A 23290-nucleotide genomic window follows, 5' to 3' on the forward strand; every position below is an offset into this window, starting at 1 on the left:
CTCTCCAGGCTCTGGAGACCCTTCTAACCGTACGCGCGCTAGCTGCGCATGCGCCGCCGACGGCGTGAATATGCCCCGAGCGTCCGTATGATTGCTATCGCAAAAAAATAAAAAATAAAAGAAATAAAAACACAACGTGGCTTTCGCGAGTGCTTCCCTGATCAGCGCGCCGACAGCCCGGACAGCGGCGTGAAAATGACAGCTGTCTCCGTAGTATATGGACGCTGCAATATATTCAGTGGCAATGCCTGCGACGCTTATATACCCGTCATAAAATGAATATTTATATAGGAACTAAAATGGAAAGAAAAAGATTAGGGATAAGGGGGCTAGAGTGCTTTGCTCATGTGTATTTTATCCGAGGCCTCGAAGACGACCACTAACCTGTCTAGCTATCGCAGTAAAAATTACAGCTTGTTAATGTCCTGCTAGTTCTTGTTCGCTTCCTCCCCCCCCCCCCCCCATTTTTTTTTTTTTACGAGGAAAGAATGAAAAGGAAACTGCTAGTAGATATACCCTACCCTTCAGAAAAAGAAATCACGTAGAAACTCCTCTGGGAATTGTCTAAGTCATCATCATCATCAGCCTGACTACGCCCACTGCAGGGCAAAGTCCTCTTCCATACTTCTCCAACTACCCAGGTCATGTGCTAATTGTGGCCATGTTGTCCCTGCAAACTTCTTAATCTCATCCGTCCCCCTAACTTTCTTCCGACCCCTGCTACGCTTCCCTTCTCTTGGAATCCAGTCCGCAACCCTTAATGACCATCGGTTATCTTCCCTCCTCATTACATGCCCTGCCCATGCCCATTTCTTTTTCGTTATTTCAACTGAGATGTCATTAACTCGCGTTTGTTCCCTCACCCAATCTGCTCTCTTCTTATCCCTTAACGTTACACCCATCATTCTTCTTTCCATAGCTCGTTGCGTCGTCCTCAATTTAAGTAGAACCCTTTTCGTAAGCCTCCAGGTTTCTGCCCCGTAGGTGAGTAGTGGTAAGACACAGCTGTTATACACTTTTCTCTTGAGGGATAATGGCAACCTGCTGTTCATGACCTGAGAATGCCTGCCAAACGCACCCCAGCTCAATCTTGTTCTTCTGATTATTTCAGTCTCATGATCCGTATCCGTGGTCACTACCTGCCCTAAGTAGATCTATTCCCTTACCACTTTCAGTGCCTCGCTACCTATCGTAAACTGCTGTTCTCTTCTGAGACTGTTAAACATTATTTTAGTTTTCTGCAGATTAATTTTTAGACCCACCCTTATGCTTTGCCTGTGCAGGTCAGTGAGCATGCATTGCAATTGGTTCCCTGAGTTACTAAACAAGGCAATATCGTCAGCGAATCGCAAGTTACTAAGGCATTCTTCATTAACTCTTATCCCCAATTCTCCCCAATCCAGGTCTCAGATTACCTCCTGTAAACACGCTGTGAACAGCATTGGAGAGATCGTATCTCCCTGCCTGACGCCCTTCTTTAGTGGGATTTTGTTGCTTTCTTTATGGAGGACTACGGTGGCTGTGGAGCCACTACAGATATCTTTCAGTATTTTTATATACGGCTCGTGAACACCCAGCGTAAGTATGCGTGAGTATTGTGCCACTAGCTCATCTCCACGCAGCCCGGTGTCATTATCAATGTTATGGAACTTGATCCGACCAGTATAAACGACGGCGCTGCGGCGACACGAACTGCTGCGGATGGCGGCGCAAGGTGAATTGATGACGCAAGTAAAATACTGCAGGCGGCAGCTCCAGGTGCGCTGATGACACACCGATTATTATAAGGCGTTTCGCTCTTTGGCGAATTATCCATCCGCGTACAACCACTATCAACCGCACTTCGGCGGCGGCTGCGAATGGCGCTGCCGCGCAGGCCCTATATTGAAAGCGATCTGCGATGGGGACGAAGCCCGCCAAATGCTGATAGCTTCGTGTGCGCGGTGTCCGCTGAGTTAGCGCTGAAGCGAGACGCAGCACGAAGGGTAAAATCGCTCGCCGCTACGGGACCTATTTTGAAAGCGATCGTCTTACGTGACGGACGGACGGGCCTGTTTCTTCGTTCGGTAGGCACAGATACTCTTACGCATTTAAAAAATTGTCAAGATAGAAATACCCAAAAGTATCGCTTATTCCGTGTGGCAACTCCGAACACCTAGTGCACCTAACCGCACGGCAACGCCCCGATCGATAGCTGCAATGCAGAAAGCACGGCAAAAACACAGAAAAGTGGCGCGGAGAAACCCTCCTGGAAAGTTAGCCGCGGCCTCTGGGCGCGGCGCCTTCGTATAGATGTCGGAAGGGTGTCTTTCGCCGAGCGGGCGATAGCGTCCAAACGCCATCTTCGGGTGCGCGTTGGACTGCGGCGCGCCCCACGACAGCGGAGCGGGGGCCTCGTATACCGAGCAGCGTGCCTTACTCCCAAAACGGCAACGACTCGGCCACGCATTGTGCGCGAGAGAGGGCCTTTGTGCGCAGGAGCGATGTCCGCGCCGGCGTCTATGCTATCTCGCGCTCCGATCGTAGCAGCCGAGGCGTGTACTAAAAGCGGCTACCTCGCCCTCCATGCATTGAAACCCCGGCTATGGGAAGTGACCGGCTTCCGCCTCCGCCGCGCGTATACCGCATTTGTCCGTCAAATGCCGTCATTGCGTGCTCCTGGCCAGTTTGTGTGCTCACGTGGGCAGCGGCCCCTTTCCTTTCTTTTCATTATTTAGTTCAGCAGCCTGGGCCGTTATGAAGAAGGCAAGGCAAACGAGCAACTTTTGTAGTAAGCTTGTCGAGTGCAAGCGGCAGTTTGACAAAAACTTGCTCGCCAACGAATGCTGCACCTCTAGCGCCACAGATCTCGGCGAATCGGGCAGGGGAACTCTCGACAGCCTCGAGAACTTCAGGTGTAATTTCATTTACTAGTACCGTTGGTCAATTTATTAATAGCGTTATTTATTAGTATCAGTAAATTTATAACAATATATATTGTTCCAGTCTACATCTACCACGCGGGTGAAGAATGAAAACAGGTTAATCGAATGATATTCGAGCATATCACTAAAGCACCAGAGTTCCTTTTTCAAAGGGGCGTTCTTGTTGCACGGAATGATGCGCGTCAGTTTGGGCCTAAGTAATACGCGCACTTTTGTTTTTGCTGTCTCCAGTTTCGTGTTACATGAGCGTATTTTTGGTTGTGCTTCGATCAGAGTTCAGGCCACTTTAGCGATGTTACGCGCAGCGGCGTGACGTCGCACTTTTTAGTAGTAGCGCTTATTGTGTGTTCTATAGTTTAGGATTGCCTGTCGTGCTTCATTCTGTAAGCCCTGCGCTCTCTGTGTGAAGTGAGACAAAAGTATAAAAGGCAAGACATCCTCAATGATAAGTGAGATGAGAATATAGTGCGATCTTGCAACGATGGTATTCCTCGAAGTATAGATAGCATGTTATAGCTACGACAGTCGATATGCAGGCCAGGATTGTAGCCCATGCGGACCTAAAGAGCGTGTCAGTGACGCCGATCTTGTTGGGCTGCTTTATCGTGGCTGCCTATAAGGGCAAAATACAAATTGTAATTTCGCCGGCGTACATCGTACATTCGAGGCCGTCGACAACGTTTACGTTGCGCACGTCATTAGGGAGGTTTAGATATTACCTACGCAATGTTTCTGTCGCAAACCTTCGGTCTCAGAAAAGATCGCAAGGAAGTATGCAAAAGAATCCCAAAGGAGTACCAAATAGCGCAAGGCGGCCGTGGCGCTTTGCGCACGCAAAGGTCCCTTTGTGTTAAGGTCCCTTTGTGTTTAATTTGTGTTAAAAATTTAACTTTTGTGTGCCCGAACCCCGTTGGAGTAAGCAAAACCTAAAACTCCCTATTGACGCTCTATCACGGCTGCGTGACCGACAGCCATGTCACGCACAACGCTGCAGTGCACGCAGAGGATAAGGTTTGATGATTTCAACCTCTTTTCTACCGAACGCTTCCTCTAGCTCTATGTAGATAAATACGCTATCGCTATAAGATTATATGAATTAACATATATGTTAATTTGCGCCTCTTTATACGGCAACTGTAGGAAACGCGGTCTCACGTACTTTGGCGCTACCCATAGTGGTGGCGCAGTGCCTTCGTCGTTGCGCTGCTACGCCCAAGGTCGCGGGATCAAATCCCGGCCGCGGCGGCCGCATATCGATGGGGGCGAAATGCAAGAACGCCTGTATACCGTGCAATGAACGCCAGGTGGTCACAATTATTCTCAAGTCCCCCACTACGGCGTGTCTCATAATCTTATCGTGGTTTTGGCAAGAAAGAAAAGCCCATAATTTATTATTAGTAGTACTTTGTAGTCCGTCCGAGAGTAGCCTTGTACTTAATCGAAAAGCTGTCTCGAACTTAAGTGCTACTGAAGCCTAATAATGACAATGAGAACGCGATGGTCGTTTCGTAATGCGTACCATAACCGCGCCCAACATGTACTGACAGCTCCTAAAGCAGTTACTAAAACGCGTGCTCCTGTAAACGACAGCAAAGTGCTTGCTACCATTTTGACAGAATCCTGGTATTCTATGTGTTATCCTTTCCTTTGCATATGATTGTACATAGCGCTCGCCGGACGCCTCAAAAGCTGCCTTTGTACGTGCCTGCATAGCTTCGTCAAATCTGGCTTCTCCACAATAACAGGCTTTGTAAGGAGAAGCCCGTTTTACTTATCCTTCATTTTGGAAGCTGTTGTGAGTGTATTGTGACTAAATAAAACACACAGACGCGTAATATACATACATACATACATACATACATACATACATACATACATACATACATACATACATACATACATACATACATACATACATACATACATACACACACACATACACACAGACACACATACATACATACACACATACATACATACATACATACATACATACATACATACATACATACATACATACATACATACAAATACGCGAACGCATGCGTACATGCATACATGGCACTTTAATTAACAAATAAATAAACCAGTATCGAACATCACCCATCCAGCGCCCTGTAATCCGGTCCGGTACGTTATGTTTCCACTTTAGTCACAGCAGTGTATAATAACGACAAGCCCAATCTTCCGCTACACCTTTTAGAACACGAAATTGCAGCTACACACCACTTGCACGGTGAGGAAATAGAATACTCACATGCGCTACAGTGCATTCAATGCATCGCGACGTAGTTAAGCGCGGGGTGACAGGGGTGACCCGAAGCTTTCAGTCATGTGACCTCTAGTACAAGGCCCGCGGCGGCACAGCGCAACGCTGGTCGCTTGTGACGCTGGCACGTAAAATATGCGTTGCAGAAACATGCGCAACGTCATGCTGTTTTTCACCTTTCCGTAAGCCATCACACTGACGTGCAGCTTTTAAACTTTTAAAGGCTGCAAAATATTTAACATACAAAAATAAAATCATGCTTTAGCATATATACAATTCTGATACGCTCGTGGAAGGCTTGAACAAATACTTGTAAAGTGGTTCGCGAGATGACGTCGGCTTGAAAATTCGTGTCAGAAGTTTATGTTATGGTTGCAAGTTGCAACCATACAGTTGCAAGTAGCGCCTTGTCTTGTATTTCTTCTTGTGTGCCGTCACTTTTGGCGCTTAATCTATTGAAATTTATGTTATGGATCCCGACCAAATGGCCGAAGCGAACACGTTTCCTTGCAAAGCATCGCTTTTAAGCAATGATATTTCATGTGAAGCATGCAGCTTTTGGGATCCTACAACGAGGCCGCCTGCCCCGAAGGGCAATAAGTATACAGAATAGTACAGCGCTGTAGCTCGGCCATAGGTATCGATATGAAACACATGATATCGCCACCGACAGCTGGCAGTGCGTATTTTCCTGGCTTTCTTGTTGTAGAGGTTAGAATTTCCAACGTTCCTAATTTAGACCAGTCATCGTACCAGTTTGAGAAATCTTGAAAGTCGGCGAATAACATGCAGCACGCGACAACGGGACAAGGTGACACACAAACGCACTGTAAGTACATTCAGCGCTGACTTTCAACTAAATCTTTATTCGAAGATCGGCCTATTTATATAACGATTACGAGGCTTCATTATCGCGATCTACAATTAACAATGCTCTGTAAAGGTTTCTTTTCCAGAGCGGAACTTTGAAGGTTTACTGACACATTCAGTCTTTGCACCGTTCTATTTTAATATCTTCTTATGTCTCTCTGGTTAGCTCATCCGGATGCTTCTTCACCAGCGTATGTTCATGAAAGGAAGATGCGCAACCACACTCGCATGCAGCAGTGAAGTGCAAGATTATCCAATATAGCAGTTTTGCCGATATTGCAGTGCCTCCTTAATATAACATTCAAACAGCTTCCCAGTCTTGCCCGACGCATCTCTTTTTCACATTACGTCCACGTTCAACAAACGCTCCACAAACGTCGCTACAATGCTGTGGGCAAAGCTGCTTTGCAAAATCACGATGACTAAGAGACACGCAACACTACAGGACGAAGTGCGGAACTCCTGTATTGGTGCTCTTGCTCAATAGTCTAAAGCGTTCAAGTATGAAGCAACTAGCCGCACGAAAATGTTCCCCTGTGAGTAGTTTCGTAATTGCTATAGCCAACCAACTGTGGTCGCTGCCAAGTCGACGGCAGCCATTGCGCAAACGTTTTTGGAAGACAACGTCTTCTGTGGCGGCTTCATATCTATTTGGGGTTCGTGGAATCTGAGTATCTGGTTGCCACTTTGTGACCACTTTAGCCAAAATAAGGCGATGTGAGGCCTGCTGTAGTGAAAGGAGGACAGCCGAAAAGGCATCGAAATACAGCTCGTAATGAAAAAGGTGCACCAAGTTAGCGTAAGGCTATGCATGGAGCAGCAACAACGCGTAATTAGCGCGAAAAAGCCGAACTGAAGCCCAGATGCGCTCGTTCAAACTCCGCGAGCCTGAAACCGGAACCGGAAGTGTGGCTTTACTCAACGAAATATTTGGGCCAATCCCGCAGACGGTGCACAATATAAATGTGTGCCGATCCCGAGGGTAGTGCAGTCTAAACAACAAACTGCATTGCATACTAATGTGCCCAAGAAGACTTCGCCTTTTTTTCGATGTCAACCGCGAGCCTACCGAGCGGTGGAAACAAAATGGGAGGGAAGCTATAAACGATCGCCGTGACATCTCCACTCACTTATTACTCAAGAGGGCTGGTGAGCTGAATATGTCCAAGTGCACAACTTCCGCACGACTCGGTATTCTTGCGATCGAAATAATAAAAGAGAAAATTAACGAACTTCAGCTCTGCAAAGCTATAGGTTGTTACGTCTGAACACGGCCCAAGGCGTTCATTAGACGTTTGCAACGAGGCAACCTCCACCGATCCATCAGCGCCTACCAAGAAGTCAACGCAGCGTTGACACCGACTGCCGACGGGTCCACAAAAGACCCCCCCCCACACACACACACTACTTGACAGCTTGAACTAATGATGAGAAGGGCCGACGTCAAATGCTACTGAAGAACGGCACCGACCTTGGATTACCAGGGTGCTATCCTTCCACATATCCCATGCTATCGGAGGGGGGAATGGGAGGGGGGATGCCTCGGTGACGGGGATACTGCGGAGCGTTGCGATAGCATGGGCGTGGTATCACAACCGATTCGACGATTGTGATCGGCTGCGATATAGTCATTAGATTCCATAGTCGAGTCGCCTAGGGAAGACGACGGTATTAAAAGCGGATTCTTTTTTGTGCAGAGGGGTCGACGTGTCCTGATGTGAACTCGGACGTTTAACTTGCTCCCGCATGGAGTGCGCTTCCGTAACTCCATGGAGCCGTATAATGTCGAATAAACCCTTTTTCCTTCATTCCTACTACTGGACGTATTCGTCGATGGGCTTGGCGCATTCCTTGCCCTAACGCCACCTCGAGCCGCAATAAGGTGCATAACACTCAGACGAACGATGAAATGAGCGTCTTTGTTGTTCGGAAGGCCGCCTCATTTTGTGCACATCCCTAAACGGCTGGTGTCGGTGACGCTGAGGTGATAAACGAGAGCGTCGTGACGCCCTCTGGCAGGTGCAAAGTGTGTATAGATGAACTCTAGGCGATGACGACACGCCACACCACCATATTCGCAGATAGATAAAAGGCAATACGACGCACCGCAGCGTCACTGACAACGTAATACCGGATTTCCGCGGGACCTTTTCTGAAAACAAGACTGCGCGGCTGGAACGACTGGACAGCTGCTGTAAAAGTTGGCGCGCCCAGAGCAATACCGTCAGTGTACGTTTACACTTGCGCCAGTCGACGGGTGTGTACACCGGGATGTGCAAATCTGTATCCGTTTTATTCCTGTAAGCTTCGGAAACGTCCCTGCAACTGCGCACACAATGACGAAGTTCGACACGGATGTCTGTAGTCGGGTTACCGCAGTAGGTCCGGCCCTTTTACAGTCGTTCACTGGTGTGAACGACCTTGGTAGGTGCGAGCTCCAGGGTGGCGTGGAAGCGACTGCTTATGACACGTCGTTACAGTCTTCCCAGTTTCTTCTTTTAGGTAAGCGGCTGTTCTAACGAGCTCATCTCGTCGTCCTCTCTTTCACAGAAGCAACTGACTTGGCTTCCCGTTCGTCACGTGTTTCTTTTTTCAATGTTTTCGCACTCACACGGTTCATGCAGTAAGGGAAAAGAACTGGGACCACTATTCTTTTTCGGGAGCTTTCTTTTCTCTTCCTTGAATTAATAGTGTGCCTGCAGTGTATCCTTGTTCCTGCTTTTCTCTTTACTTTACTCCCGCTCTCATGTGTAGGGTAGCAAACCGGTTAGGCTAAACTGGTTAACCTCCCTGCCTTCCTTTTCCACTTTTTTCCTTCCTTCCTTGTACTAAATTGGCGAAGTATTATCTACATAGCCTTACTGGCAAACTTACCGGTATTCCAGTCTCGCATGAAATTAACATTTAGCACTCAGGACTATGTGTTCACTCCATTAGACCTCCATTCCGGAATCTCGGGTTCCCATTCCCATTCCACTCTGAATGTTCGAAATGACAAATTATTCCAGAATCATGCCAACTCCGGAGTTACCATTCCACACCTCTGGCTGTCACACCGTCGTGTAACTTATTCGCCTTTTCACAAGCCACCGCAAGGCAACCAGAACTGCGCCTAAAATATCAATTATTCCTTGTCCGACGCAGTCTTCGTCAGAAACTGGCTGGCTATGACTTGTAGTGGGTATCCAAGTGAATCCGTCTGTCCGTAATGCTGTGGTGAGCAGAGCTTTAGTTCTTGAACTGCACAGCGTAGGACCGGTAAAGGTGCGTTACAGGCTACAGGGAATCCCTAGTCTCGCAAACGCTCGTCGTGTCCATCCTTTTGCAGAAAAGTACGTACGGCTACTATAGCATCAATTGACAAACTGGCACCTGGTGCTGCGCACTGACTTCGAGCGCTTAGTGGCGTCAACAAACTCTAGGGTTTCACAAATAAAAGCGCTTCAATATAGAAATTACAGTTTCAGTTACGCCCGCAGACGTGCTAAATGCACAGAAGAGTTAATCATGTGAAATGGAAAGTGATCACCTGGAGCAACCAAATCAGGCATCCAGAGTTCACCACGTTCGTGCTGTTTGGTGGCCGTAGGTTCGCTTCTTGACCTCGAGTATGTGATCACAATGCATCTTTTCCTTCACTCTCGCCGCAAGGTTGTACGCGTTATTGTTAACGAAATTTTAGCGACGCACTCTAAAACAAACAAAAGCTAAAAGAAGGTAAAAAGAAAAAAGGAAAAAAAAGAAAGATAAAAATAACGCTAAGACACAGACACACACACACACACACAGAGAGAGAGAGAGAGAGAGAGAGAGAGAGAGAGAGAGAGAGAGAGTCAGAGAGAGAGAGAGAGAGAGAGAGAGAGAGAGAGAGAGAGAGAGAGAGAGAGAGAGAGAGCGTTCGTTTTGGAATTTCTACGTCATCAGTGGAGGTAGACGGTTTAAAAGAGTAGTGATTTTCGATTTCGGAATCGAAGCACGTCAAAACAGAAACTGCGCGCTGGATGATCAATATCGGGACAATCTCAACTTACAGTGCAATCAACGGTACCACCACGACGACTGACACATGTCTGCCAGCGATGACGTAATGTACCGTCACAGATTTTGACTGGAGCGCATAGCTGTCGGAAGGCGTAGCCACGAGACTCTTCTCCGTTGAAGAATCGTTCGCGAGGCGTTCCCCTTCATTGCCCCGATTCGTATCGGCCACCGTGATCGAAGTGTGGCGCGGTGGATTCTTCGATCGGTGCCATTAGGCCGTTCACATCCAAGATGCGCCTATTGTGCGGGACTCTACGGGCAACAAGCGGAACAGTATACGGCTGATTAAAGAACAGATTGCAGACTACATACGGTTCGCCATTGCGTACGCCTCGGCACGTAATGACTGGAACGCATAGCCTGGTTGGAAGTCGGTTATATGTCTGGGCGATGAGACACGGTAATGTCTTCGGGCGGGTCCCTACACATTCTCTTCCGCGTGCTGCAGACCTAAGAGAACGAAGACGCTGGTCCACTTGTTTTTCCTATGCTCTAGCCATAATTCGGGAACGAACTTTTGTTCGTACGGTCACATGGCGCGCAGCCTCAGGTCTTCGACAGCTCCTTCTGCATATGCTGGCAAGCTGTTCTACTACCAGTCTCTTTATCGTTTACGTTATTGTATTTCCTTAAGGGGGATGATGCGAGTCTTAGACCAAACAATTAAAGAAATCTTTATTCTTCGAGAAATAACGCGGTAAGCTTGTGCATGTATGTAATCTCATGTGCTTATTGCGAATATGAGGTCCGTTTTAAAGCGAAGCTTCCTCTCCCTTTCTCCCCTGCTTTCCATCCCGCGCCGGTGGCCGGTATCGCACCACCACATATGCCGGTGATAGCACGTATTTTTCTCTAAAGCTTGCACCGATACGAGGCCTTCTTTTTTTAGGAATACATACGCACTCTTTTAACGAGGATGTAACTCGTTATAAACAGCAGTAAACTTGGAATACCAAAGACTGAGAAGCAACACATTGTTTTCGCATCGCAGTGACTTCTTCAGTGATTCTTCTGTTGCGGAAGTTTCTACTGCCTCAGCAACTTGTCTGTGTAAACTGTCCCGAAGCAATTACCCGTATTGCGTCGATACATCAACAGAAGGCTTCCAAAGGAAGGTTCGGAGACCGACGTGGTAAGCTGTTTTCGCGAACAGGATTTATTTTTCGTAATAGATGACGCAGATTTGCTAAAATAGTAAAAAGAACCCAAATTCGTAAACTTCGCGGGAAATTCGGGAGAGTTGACAGGCATGCATGCGACCATGAGCACAATTAATGAGTCTACCTTCAAACCGCTTCCCTATTTATCTTTTATGCTTCCACACCAAAGCTAATATAACTATACCATTCGCGTGCATATTCAGTCAGTGCTTGACGTAAAAAAAACATTGCACACCTGTATGAACGACGCATGTAACTAATAGTAATATAACGGCTGCCGCGTTTTCAAATAATAGCGAAGCGACTGCATATCTCTAAAGAGACACCCTGGTGTACATACATCAATATTCATCGAGGAACACTGTTTATAGCGGCAGAGCGCTTTCTTGGGCTCGGACTATTGAAGCCACTTATTAAGAACAATTTCCGCCTGAAGGCTGCGTCAATTAATAAGACGCCAATTCATCACGAGTAGTATAGTTCAGTCCGCAGAGTACCTCCAGATTAGAAAAAAAAAAAAGAAATACAAATAAGAATAAAAGCTTCTCCTTTCCAGCATCGCCAACCGAAAACAAGAAAAGCATCGGAGAAAAGAAAAAGTAAAACTACGAGTATCGACGTTTATAACACGAGTGCAGGCGTCCGCGCTGAGCGTTCGCGTCAACTGCGCTTCGCCGGTGAAGAGAAGCCGTCACACGCACACGGTGTCCACATCGCCCGGTTGCCAACGACTGCGCGCTGATTGCTCGCGCTTACAACACATACCGGTCGCAACTGCAACTGATGCGGGACAGTTTTCACGTCGACAGCGACACCGCGGAGTGTTTTACGGGTCCTTAACTTCACGGCGGCGCGGCCGTTTATTGTGCGTGCCATCAAACGGCCGGCGACACATTGCTCAGAGAGACGCCGCGCTGGTGTTGGCAACGCGCACGCACACACACACGCACACGAACAAAGCAGCAGCGCTCGCGAACTTACACGCCGAGGTACAGCAATCCCGTCGGGGCTTTGCGTAGGTGTTTCTAGCGTTTAAGGTACTTGAATCACTTTCTTGTGCAAATAAAAACGTTACGAAAAAAAGAAAAGAAAGAGAAAAAAGAAAGATAGCACGGCAGGCAAGCAAGCACAGGCAGTCACACAAACGCTCACCACCTGTGCAGTTAAAGAACACGGACACGCACACACGCACGCATCAATGGTGCAGTGACAGGCAACACTGACACACTGAAGGAGGATTGCGCCGAGTCGCTCGCACGTGAGCGCTCGTCTCTCTGACGGCAATCAAGGGATGACCGCGCGCCACGGCGACCGCTCCGCGAAAAGTTGCACAAGGACGATTAGGGCCTTTTCGCGAGCAGTGGTGCGTCACGCGGGCGACTAGACAAGCGCGCTTTCGGCGAAGTATCATCAGCATTTCGAGGTAACCCGCTCCTGCTCAGTTGGTACAAAGGCCAATGAAGAAGGGGAAAGCAAACAAACAAACAAACAAATAGAGACCGCGCACGTGTGTACACATTTATTTTGCCTAATGGCTGCAATGTTAGTGACACAAATGAGGAGAGATAAGCAGGTCGGCTGTTCATTTTGACGTTGCTGTTTCTTTTTTTTTTTTTTCACTCGAATGTTTTGTTTGGCGTATGCGCTCTGCCCCGAAAACGGTGTCCGTCTGTGTTTTCAGGAAGGACAGCCTGAAGGGGGACCCAGTATACATTTTTTTTTTTCAGATAGCGAAATCCCTCCACATATCGGAGCCGAGCGTTTGTCTCAGCGCATACCCTAGTTTCAACATGAAAAAAATCTTAACCGAGACAAAGCGGAAAATGCGGCTTGCGCAGCTTGCGCGATGTTCCGAATTCGAGACTAAAAAAGATAAAAAGGTTTTCTATTTCCCCACTTTTAGTAACTACGTCACACAAATTTGTTAATGGGAACTGCGCAAGCCCACACACGAATTAGCAAACGTTCCTTGGGCCTTTCTTGGTAATTTCTTTTTTTGTCTTCATGAGTTTCTTTTGAACATTTTCTGTGCACACTTTCATACATTCTAAATTCGCAGCAAATTGTATTTAGACCCTTTACGTATAGTTATTTTTTTCGTTTTGTCGGCAATATTTGAAAAATCACAAAACATCGAAAATATAAGTTATCGCGCGCGAATTAAAAAAGAAAAAATGACGATCATCTCCGATTTCTCTCCCATTTTCCTAGAATTATCTACTCTAATCGGATATCCGTAACATGCAAGACGATGTTGCATTATTTTGTTCCGAGTACAAAAGAAGCCAATGAATAAAAACGCGGCGTTCGGCGGCCCGCGGCCTGTCCTCTAGAATGTTGCGCCGCGCAAGCTTCAGGTTTAATCATGCCTTCCGTTTGTGCCACGACATAATAGGCAGCCTCAAGCGCTACAGAGGGAACGCAGGTTCTTTTATGAGAAATACGAAGGCGTGAGCTGTAGCTCTATTTTCGGTGGCTCCGTAGATATATGGCGTTCTCCCGCTTAACACGATGTCGAGGTTATTTTCGCGTTCCTTGTTTAGAAAGGTCACGTTCCACGAGGGTATACCGTGCCCTACGCGAGCAACGTCCTCAAGTGATCAGCTCCGTCGGTGAGATTTCGGCCAGATCACGGAGGAGGCTCGCTGTGAATACATATGGATTCGATGGCAGTCGCCCCTGGAGCGCCCTGACGCCTGCACCGAAAACCCGACCCGCTTTTTTTGTTTTCGTTTTTGTTCTTTTTGAATTACATATTCCCACTGTCCTCGGGTGCAGGAAATGTCTTCGGATCTCGATTCCACGCAACCACGACCGTTATAACCACCGCGCGCGTTGTGCTCGGTAACACGTCCTGCTTAGCCTCTGTCCCCGAGTAGTGAGACAGCAGATAGACAAAGCCAGAAAACCGGTCGCACGTGTGTTGTGGAGCAAGGTCGCCGCGCTGACTCCGTGGTCGCGTGTTGCGGACGCCGGCGAAAAAAAGAAAGAAAGAAAAAGGAAACGCCGCAAGAGAGACTTCAGCTACGCCCTTTTCGAAAGCGCACTTCTCGGCTTGCGGGGTGCTGAAAACACAGCGGCGAGAACCGCCGTTCTGAAGACTTCGTGTGTTGAGAAGTATGTATGTCTAAAACTTTCTCGCCGGCGACTAGACTAAAGCCTCTGTACTGACCCGGAACTCTGCAGTATGCGACGTCCCTCCTAGCTATACAGCGCTCAATCCAGCCTTGGGGACGTCGATACCCAGTTCTTCTACTCCTCCTGGACGATACTATATGATAGAAGCCGGAAACATTTACAGTATCATAAACTAAGTCAACCAGCAAAACTATACATTTAACTGTGCCATCTTTTCCTGAGGAAACAAGCAGCCGGCGCCGTATGTGTGCGCCAACAACAATGAGAACAACAACGACGACGTCAACCACAAAAATTCCCAGCAATGATTACTGCGGCTGTGCTAAATCCACCAGCCGTTGCCGAGTGACGCCTAACACAATAGGCTCAATGATATGATGATGACTTTAGGTGCATGTGGTCCACGGGATCCCAACGAGTATGTGAAACACTGATGTTTGCGTGACCTCCTACCCATCCCTCCCGCTTAAATGACGAGCTGGGTTTTTATGCAACCTAATCCGGCGAATTGATCAAATTTCTGATGTAAGCACATGCGTATTTTGGTTCTTTCGCACTGCAAAACAGTGGAATGCTTAATCGACAAAGAAAGAAAGAAAGAAAGAAGGAGAGAGAGGGGGGAGGAAGAACGGGTATAAATAAAGAAAAAAAAAGTTCGCGTTTCCGAGTGGTCAAGACGTGGGCTTTCGATCCACAACGTTTACTTATTATACATGATTCTGCAGGGTTTACGGAAACCACGATTACCTTGAATGAAGCTCCTGAAGCAGGCTATCGCTCGTAAAACACTATTTTTCTCACAACGCAACATTCTTTCTTTTCGAGCTTCTTTGTATTTTTGCTACCACTTGGAAGGTATTTGTTTAGGGGGGAGGTGCACGTTGTATTTTATTTTCTCTTTGTACCATGTTGGTAGAAACTGGGAAAAGGGGTCTTGTTTAGAATGTAAGTACATTGACAGACTGTATTTGGAACAGCATTGTTCGGTGAATAGCTTCAAAAAGCGTACATTTCTTTGTCGCTTCTTTCTTTCTTTCTTTCTTTCTTTCTTTGTTTCTTGTTTGTTTCTTTCTTTCTTTCTTTCTTCGGTGATAGCGGGTGTGTACTTCCCTCACAAACCGGCAAGAAACGGATCCAATAAAACAAAAAGCGAGAACGGAAACTTATAGCACGCGTGATTTACGAGTATACGAACGAATCCACGTCTCTCGGTGCACACCGACACGCAGTTTGCACGGGGAGAGCGCCGAGAGAAACGTCGACCTCAAAAGAGTCGCTGAGCAGCGCTTAGCAGCCATCGACGCACACGTGACAGACACTATTGGCCAGCACTACGAGCGCTCCAATAAAATCGCAACGAAAGCGTCGATGGCACATTTTACACCGCACCTATTGTCCCTCGTATTGACCTGGGACAGATAACTGCTGGCTGTAAATTTCATCGATGACTATGCGCGCCCGGTTACGTTCGTAAAGCCACGCGTTTCCTTTAACTAAAACGGTGCACCGTTGCGGGAGCTACGGTTAGTGTCCCGCAGTTAAAATTATTTAGAAAATTCTGGGGTTTCCCGCGTGGCAAAATCACAATTTCACTTTGAGGCACGCCGTAGCGAGCGGGCTCCGGATTAATTTTTTTTTGTTTTTGCCACCTGGGGTTCTTTAGTAACGTGCACCCCACGTGCGGCACACGAGCGTTATTGTATTCCACTCACATAAAGAATGCGGCCGCCACGGCCGGGTTCGAACCCGTGACCTCGAGCTCAGCAGCGTAACGCCATATAGCTACATGGGCTAACGCGGCGAGTTGCAGTTGGTGTCCTGTTTTCGTGGACTGGGTTGGCAATCTTCCTCACAGCTCATTAAAGAAAGGGCCTTTAATGGTCGGTAGCCAGTACGTTGGCTAGTGACGGCGGCCAGTAAAGAATCGCGTGGACACTTAATTTGATCGACTGCCTATAAGTGACGCTAATCTTTTGTTTGCTCTACATTGCGCTTATTTTTTAACGCATTTATATTGCGTCCGTGTTGTCCTTCCCGCGATTAGCTAGTTGTGTAAATGTGTACATTGTATATTACACCTGCGTTTACATGCGCCGACTAGCTTGCGCGGACTCCTACACTTCGATGTGATGAGTGATCGTCCCAGATAGTGAACTGTGCTTTCGGCGCTGGTGCCCTGACGTGTGCATATGACTTGTTCGTGCGTGTGTGTAGTGCTCATTGATATTTTCCTCTTGCTTTCGCCTTATTTGTTCTATCTTTAGTAACGTATTTAATATCTTGAGATAGCCGGCCCTAGCGAAGCCTAACTAGGATGTTTTATATATTTAGAGTAACCAGGGTAGCCAGCAATAGACCCAAGACGTTGGCCAACCACAAACGTTTAGCGAACGTCGCATAGCTAAGGAAGGAAGTTGGAATAATTTAAGGCGGAGGGAAAGTGTTCGGAGAAAAGTGATTTTTTTGTGATTCTAGGAGTAGTTTGGGTGATTATGTGATGCTTAATTGAGCTTAACTTATAAAAACCAAGTAGCCCAAACCATCACCCTCTTAACTTAACCTAGCTTTTACCAAATGTCGCTTAATGTCGGTATGCTACAGAAAGCCGGTGTACTTAATGCCATGTGATCAATAGTCAGATGTAAATATCGCTCATTCAAGGATTGAGACAGAACCAGAATAAGAGACGCTAGCACTGTATCATGGATTATTGTATCATGGATCATTGCTAGTCTGCGCAAGTTAGAGAACGTCTCAATCCTTGAACGGCTGACGCTGCTTCCATAGCTTCCACAACGCTGCACACATTTAGTAAAGCACACTGCAGAAAGAATCTTTTAATGATTCTGCGTTTTCGGCGCAAAATGTCTCATGTGAGTGATAAGTTGTTGTATGCAGAGACGTAATGAAGCCAATCACACACTTCTGGGACCGATACGAGGGAGCTATGTTATTTCTTTTTAACCTCATTTCACTGCATTGCAACTAAATGTATTTTCTGACCGGAGCGCGTGTATCATTCGTTGACATTATAGTTACAAAACTTTCACATTACCATTCAATATGGCAGCATCCCCGGGAACTCATTAGAACAGCCTATACATTTTGGCACGGTTTTCGTAAAGATTCGGTTAAAAGCCAATGACATTACATGTAAGCGCACTGATCCGAAACCAACCATGGAAAACTACACAATTCTAAGTAAAATCTAATCAACACTAATGTATTTGTATCTAGAACCTGGCTTGCAACGCTGGGTACATTTGATACTCCCATTGAAAGCTAGTCTTCGCTAATATATATATATATATATATATATATATATATATATATATATATATATATATATATATATATGGGGTCTTACGTGCCAAAATCACGATTTGATTATGAGGCACGCCGTAGTTTGACGCCGTAGGCACGCCGTATAGTTTGAATTTTGACCACCTGGAGTTCCTTAACGTGCACTTAAACCTAAGTACACAGGGGTCTTCCAATTTCGCCCCCATCGAAATGCGGCCGTCGTGGCGTCTACGATAAGGCTATGAACAGCCCGCCAAAGAATATTTGATGCTTGCGGTGCTGGCTAAGAATAACAGCATGCATTGTCCGGCATGAGCGACGGGCCTTTGGTTGACGGACGATTTCTGCTTCTTAGAAGTCTTAAATGTTGCGCGTTTTCGCGCGTTTATAACATATCCTTGCCGCGCTTGTATCGTGTCCTCTCTCCCAGGCATGTAGGCGCTCACGCACCGGAATTGCCACCGAACAATGCCGGTCGTCACTGCGTCGCGATCGACGTGATTGGCTGTCATGTCAGGGAACCCCACAATTGCTGCCTGCCGTGTCGCTCGCTCCTTGCTCCTGTACGGTGGAGCCGCTTGTTTGTCGACTGCGCTTAGAGCAATTAACAGGCTTTGTCGACTTGCGCTGATTTGATTTTTAGTTGCATATACGCTAGCACTGCAGTCTTAATCTCTGGACTATGATTACGCGAGAAATCTCTGTCACTCCTGCAAACTCGGCGCAAACTCGACGTGAACTGAGCAATATCTCCTGACGCGCAAGGCAGGTACGCTACGCGTATATATATATATATGAATGCCGTCTTCAGACAGAGATGTCATGCTCTCTGTCACCGCTGTCGCCTGGCCAGCTATCGCAGTTTTTGACAGCATCTAAGGTTCCCCTCGGCACTTTCTTTTTCTCATCAACCAGACAGTATGAGCACACATCGTATACGCTCAATTGTACGAAAGAAAGGGAAGAGCGCCCAGCGTCAAACGTGGCTATACGACGCCAACAGCCGTTGCGATTCTGGCAAAACGGCCTGTAGTACTCATGTTCGCACTACAAGAAGACCTAACACAACATCGCCTAATCAGAAACGAGTCAACATTTTTAGTTTGAAACGCTATTTACTAACCTTGTTCAATCCCGTTGTCAAGTTGTACGTGGGTGTAGACCGTGATAACGTGATCACGGTAACCTCATGGTCGCGATAACGTGGTTAAAATTCCGTTCACCTTCTGTGGTAAGTTTATGGGAGTTAGTATAAAAGCAGCAAGGTAGGCAGGAAGGAATTTGAAAACAAGAGGAAACGAGATGGGGTGAGAGGACGTGGCGAGATCACAGCAGAAAAAAATATTTTAGAGCCGGAAATCCAGGCCAGAGGGTTCCTGGAGTATCGCTCCCATCTCGAGTGACGAGTCACTGTTTCAATAAAGGTTTAGTCTGATAAATAAGAGGACTAAATTACGGGACAAAGTGCCAGAAGCTCATGGAAGACAGTGTGCAACAAAATTGAAGTATAGCTGATAGGACGGAACGCGGCACGGACGCATATACACTCTTTGGCACCAGAATTACTTGTCCAGTGACATGTCTAGTGCCTGCAGCTCCCGTGTATAATAATTCCCTCGCCTTCTTATCTGCCCTGGAAAGAGTGGCTTGATAACAACCCCCACTGCAGTGTCTACTTTCAATATAGATAAGGGCCTTGGAGGAGGCCTCGTCGGAACTAGTTCCTATATAAATAATATAACATAGATACTATAGCATACAAAAGTTTCGTTATGCATACCATGACAGTTGCAGAATGAAACTCTATCTCCTTTCCTGACTTTCCCTCAGTACAAGCAACTCGCACTTGGCTTACCTATACATGGCTCTTTTCGTAACTCTTAGCCTTACGCTTGTATTTATTGCCATATTGTGGCTGGTTGCAATGAATGAATGAAAGCAGGTCTGCCTTATTCCATAATCATGCTTTAAATGAATGGTGTAACAAATGCAAATGTCGAGAAGCGTTCACCTGTCAATATAGCCCATCAAGCGCGACGTCAGATCCGATGGGCTTGTGTTTAGTTCAGTGACCGCATGCAAGACTGTAGCCGTAGCCACGAGCTAGTGTTAGCCCGTTCGTCTCGGTTAGAATTGGGCGCCAAGCGCTTTGAAAATAAAATATAGCGGAAAGAAACCAATGTGCTCTCGGAGTCAATAAGAGAGGGAGAAGCTTAACGATGAGAAAGGCAGAGAGGTCAGCCTGAGATCCATTCCTCTAGCCAGCTGCTCTGCTTTGGAGGAAGAGGTAAAGAAAGAGGAGCAGGATGAGTGACGATGACGACAGAAAGAAGATGCAAAACGCATAACAAGCAAGTCTACTCAAAGCCGAGAGACGAAAGCCAGTACTTTTATAAAAAAAGAAGTATGGCCTGAATAACTTGCAAACGAGATCTGCAGCCACGCCATATTAGTTACTCTCACAAACGGTTGGGTGTAGAGGCGGGTAAGATCATTAGTTAACCTCTGCCGCTCTTTCACGTGCTAAAGACAGTCAAAGTTTATAGAAAGCTACTCATTTTAAGCAAACAAATTTTGCCTATTCATAAAGTGGCAGTCCGAGAGTGCTACAGTCTGTCCATGCACGTAGTTCGAATTCCACAAAGGAAGTTGCGCACATCACAAAGAAGAAAAGGTAGTAATGTATCTAACCCACACTGTTCTTTCTGTTCTACGTTTCAAATATTATAAGAAACATTCCTTTTTTTAATTCTTACTTTAAGTTGTAAGTTTTCATATGACTTCGCCCTCCCCTTTAACAAACCGCTCTATAGCCGCTGGGTTCTTGTCCAATTCCCCGTAGTTGATGAACGCTAATATTTGAGGAAGAAATAAGAAAAAAACACACAAACAAATGAGGTACAGGAAATCACTGTGGGAGAATGCTTTCGCTGAAGTAAATTAGCTCATAGACGAAGGAATGGCTGCAGTCTCCTGTCTTCTTTTTAATTTTACGAACTGAACACGACCAAAACGCTGATTCAAAGGTACCAATCGCTCTCCCTTTTATCTACGTCGTGTCGTTAGACCATACGCTTCTATGGAATCTTTACGTTTCGTTTGTGACAGAAAAGAAAAGGAACAAGATTGACTATGCCGAGAAACAATCCAGTTTCTCTAGAACGCTGACTGCTATTGTGTGACGCACTTCAAGAGAAGCCTAAATGATTCCGAACAAATTCGCTTTCTCTGGTGAGTGGATTACGCTGCCGTGTTCGTTGGATGATCGCTTGCTCTCAAAGTTGGTGTCGCTCAAAACGTCTGACCGGCGTTCTGTAGGTCGTTCTAGTTTGTATCGGAGTAAAATTTTGAGTTGCAGCTAAAGCTTTCTTGCTTCATAAATGTTTCTTTTCTTTTCTTTCACCACAGAGTCCTTCCAACGACTTTTTCCTGGTCCGTTGCGAGCATGTGAATTTATTTACACGAAAGGGACGAGCAGGTCGGCTGGAGCTGGTGCTACTCAAACGTTATCCTGTTTCTGTCGAAGCTCTCCTCCTCCAAAGGCTTTCTTCCGGGAAATTATTTCATGGGCCTTTCTATATTTAGCAACTGTCTTCGCAGGGTCTGTATATTATAGGAGTAGTATAGTAGTTTTTCGGGGTCTACTGTAGTATACAACGGAAATTATTTGCCATAAAATTCACTACGCTTTGTGCTACGTTCCTGTGTTCCGGAGCATGTTTTGTGCCTGCCAGCTGCTAATCGCGTCGTATACAGTTTCTGTTCGTTGTTCTAAACTAATGTTGCGAGCCTCGGCTACTTTGTCTTTTTATTAACTGCCACAGTATGGGGTGTTTGGCTAGCCTGCTATCGCAATATTGCAAAAAAAAAGAAAAAACAGCAACAAAACGCTACGCTAGAGGACAGTGGAAATATAGGTAAATAAATATAATCAGAACATTGCAAAATCACTTGGTATGAAAGAAACACGCTATACATACACACAAAAAATACAATGAACTTGATATAAAGTTGTAAATAAATACAAATCCTCCTCAATGAAGAGTCGGTGCATTACGATGCCTTCGACTACGAGATGTGTTAATTCTGCGGACAAACTCTGCGAGTGCAATACGTGCGGCGAAGCTATTTCTGGCGCTCCAAAGGATCCTATGTCCAAATCAGACGTTGCAATTGGGTTTGAGTGTGCGCGTGCGGTGAATGCCCGTCCCGAAAGTGTCTGTCACAGACTGTGTCGCGGCGTATTTCTCGAATTACTTATGCGGCGCAGCATTTAGATGATGTATCAACGCCGACCTCTTCAACTTCCGTTCAAAACACGAACTCTGTCAATTCCCTGTCGCGGTTATAAAAAATTTACAGTCACTTTAGCATACGCCAAAGAGGGTGAAAGCGAAAGCCTGCGCGCTCAAGAGACATCCATTAAATTACTTGACATTCTCATTTCAATCCGTTATTACTTGTTTTCTCCCACTAAAGGTCGTGGGTTCAAGTGCCTTAATTAAAGCTACCTTAAAAAGTGTAGCTTAATCAACTTCGCCTTAATCAACACCAAAGGTCGTGGGTTCGATTGCCACCAAAGGTCGTATGTACGAGTCCCTTAACTAAATCTATATTAATTAACTTGCTTTAATAAATTTCGCCCTAATTAACACCAAATGTCATGGGTTCGGCTCCCACCAAAGGTCGTGGGTTCGAGTGCCTTAATTAACTCTTTTAAAAAACTGTGCCTCTTTCTGTTGTTATTAGCGGCATCTATGTGGCAGCGATGTGGAGAAGCGATGTGAAAGAAGACGACGACGAATGTGCGAGCAGTGGCACAGCCGCTCCGATTAACTGTGCCTCTTTTTGGGCGTGATAAGCGGCATGCATCGTGGCAGCGATGTGGAAGAAGACGACGACGAATGCGCGAGCAGTGGCACGATCGCTCCGATTAACTATCTTCTTTGGCGTGGTTAGCAGCATCGCTATAGAAGAAAACGACGAATGCGCGAGCAGTGGCACGAGCCCTCCGATTAACTGTGCCTTTTTTAGGTAAAATTAGTGGCATCGATGTGGCCGCGATGTGCACGAAGCGATGTGAAAGACGACGACGAATGCGCGAGCAGTAGCACGAGCGCTCTGATTTTGTGCACCTCACAACGCGACCTTGAAAGATTGAGATCTAAGGCGTTCACCTTCAAATAATTGGTATTGTAACTTCTTCACTCTAATTGAGAGCGACCTTTCGCTTGCTGATTGACTACTCTCCATCAATGTTATAATGTAAGTTCGCGTGTATTTCTATTCCTGAATGCATCTTTGTTGCTAATTGACCATATACGCATATCATGCGTTATTTACTTAGATTACCGCCAATTACACCTTTGTAAATGGCCCTACCATTAGCCATTGGCTATGGGGACATACAGTGCGTGCAAACATTTGGTATTGAATTTCTGAACTATCTGAAATAAAAAATAAAATGCACGTCACCAGTGAGCGCTTTCGAGCCCTTCCATGGTTCCCGCATTGCGTAAAAAAATCTACGGAAGCTTGATGAGAAAGTGGTCTCGTCGAAACATCTTGCTTTTCGGTGAAAGCGG

General features: G+C 46.3%; 1 protein-coding gene across 1 annotated transcript in view; it reads right to left on the reverse strand.

Annotated features, from left to right (window-relative positions):
• Nucleotides 1-23290, reverse strand: part of JMJD6 (Bifunctional arginine demethylase and lysyl-hydroxylase PSR) — a 198262-nt gene that overhangs the window by 43237 nt on the left and 131735 nt on the right. The window lies entirely within an intron of this gene.

Source organism: Dermacentor andersoni, chromosome 11 (genome assembly GCF_023375885.2).
Source record: "Dermacentor andersoni chromosome 11, qqDerAnde1_hic_scaffold, whole genome shotgun sequence".
Classification (NCBI taxonomy): domain Eukaryota; kingdom Metazoa; phylum Arthropoda; class Arachnida; order Ixodida; family Ixodidae; genus Dermacentor; species Dermacentor andersoni.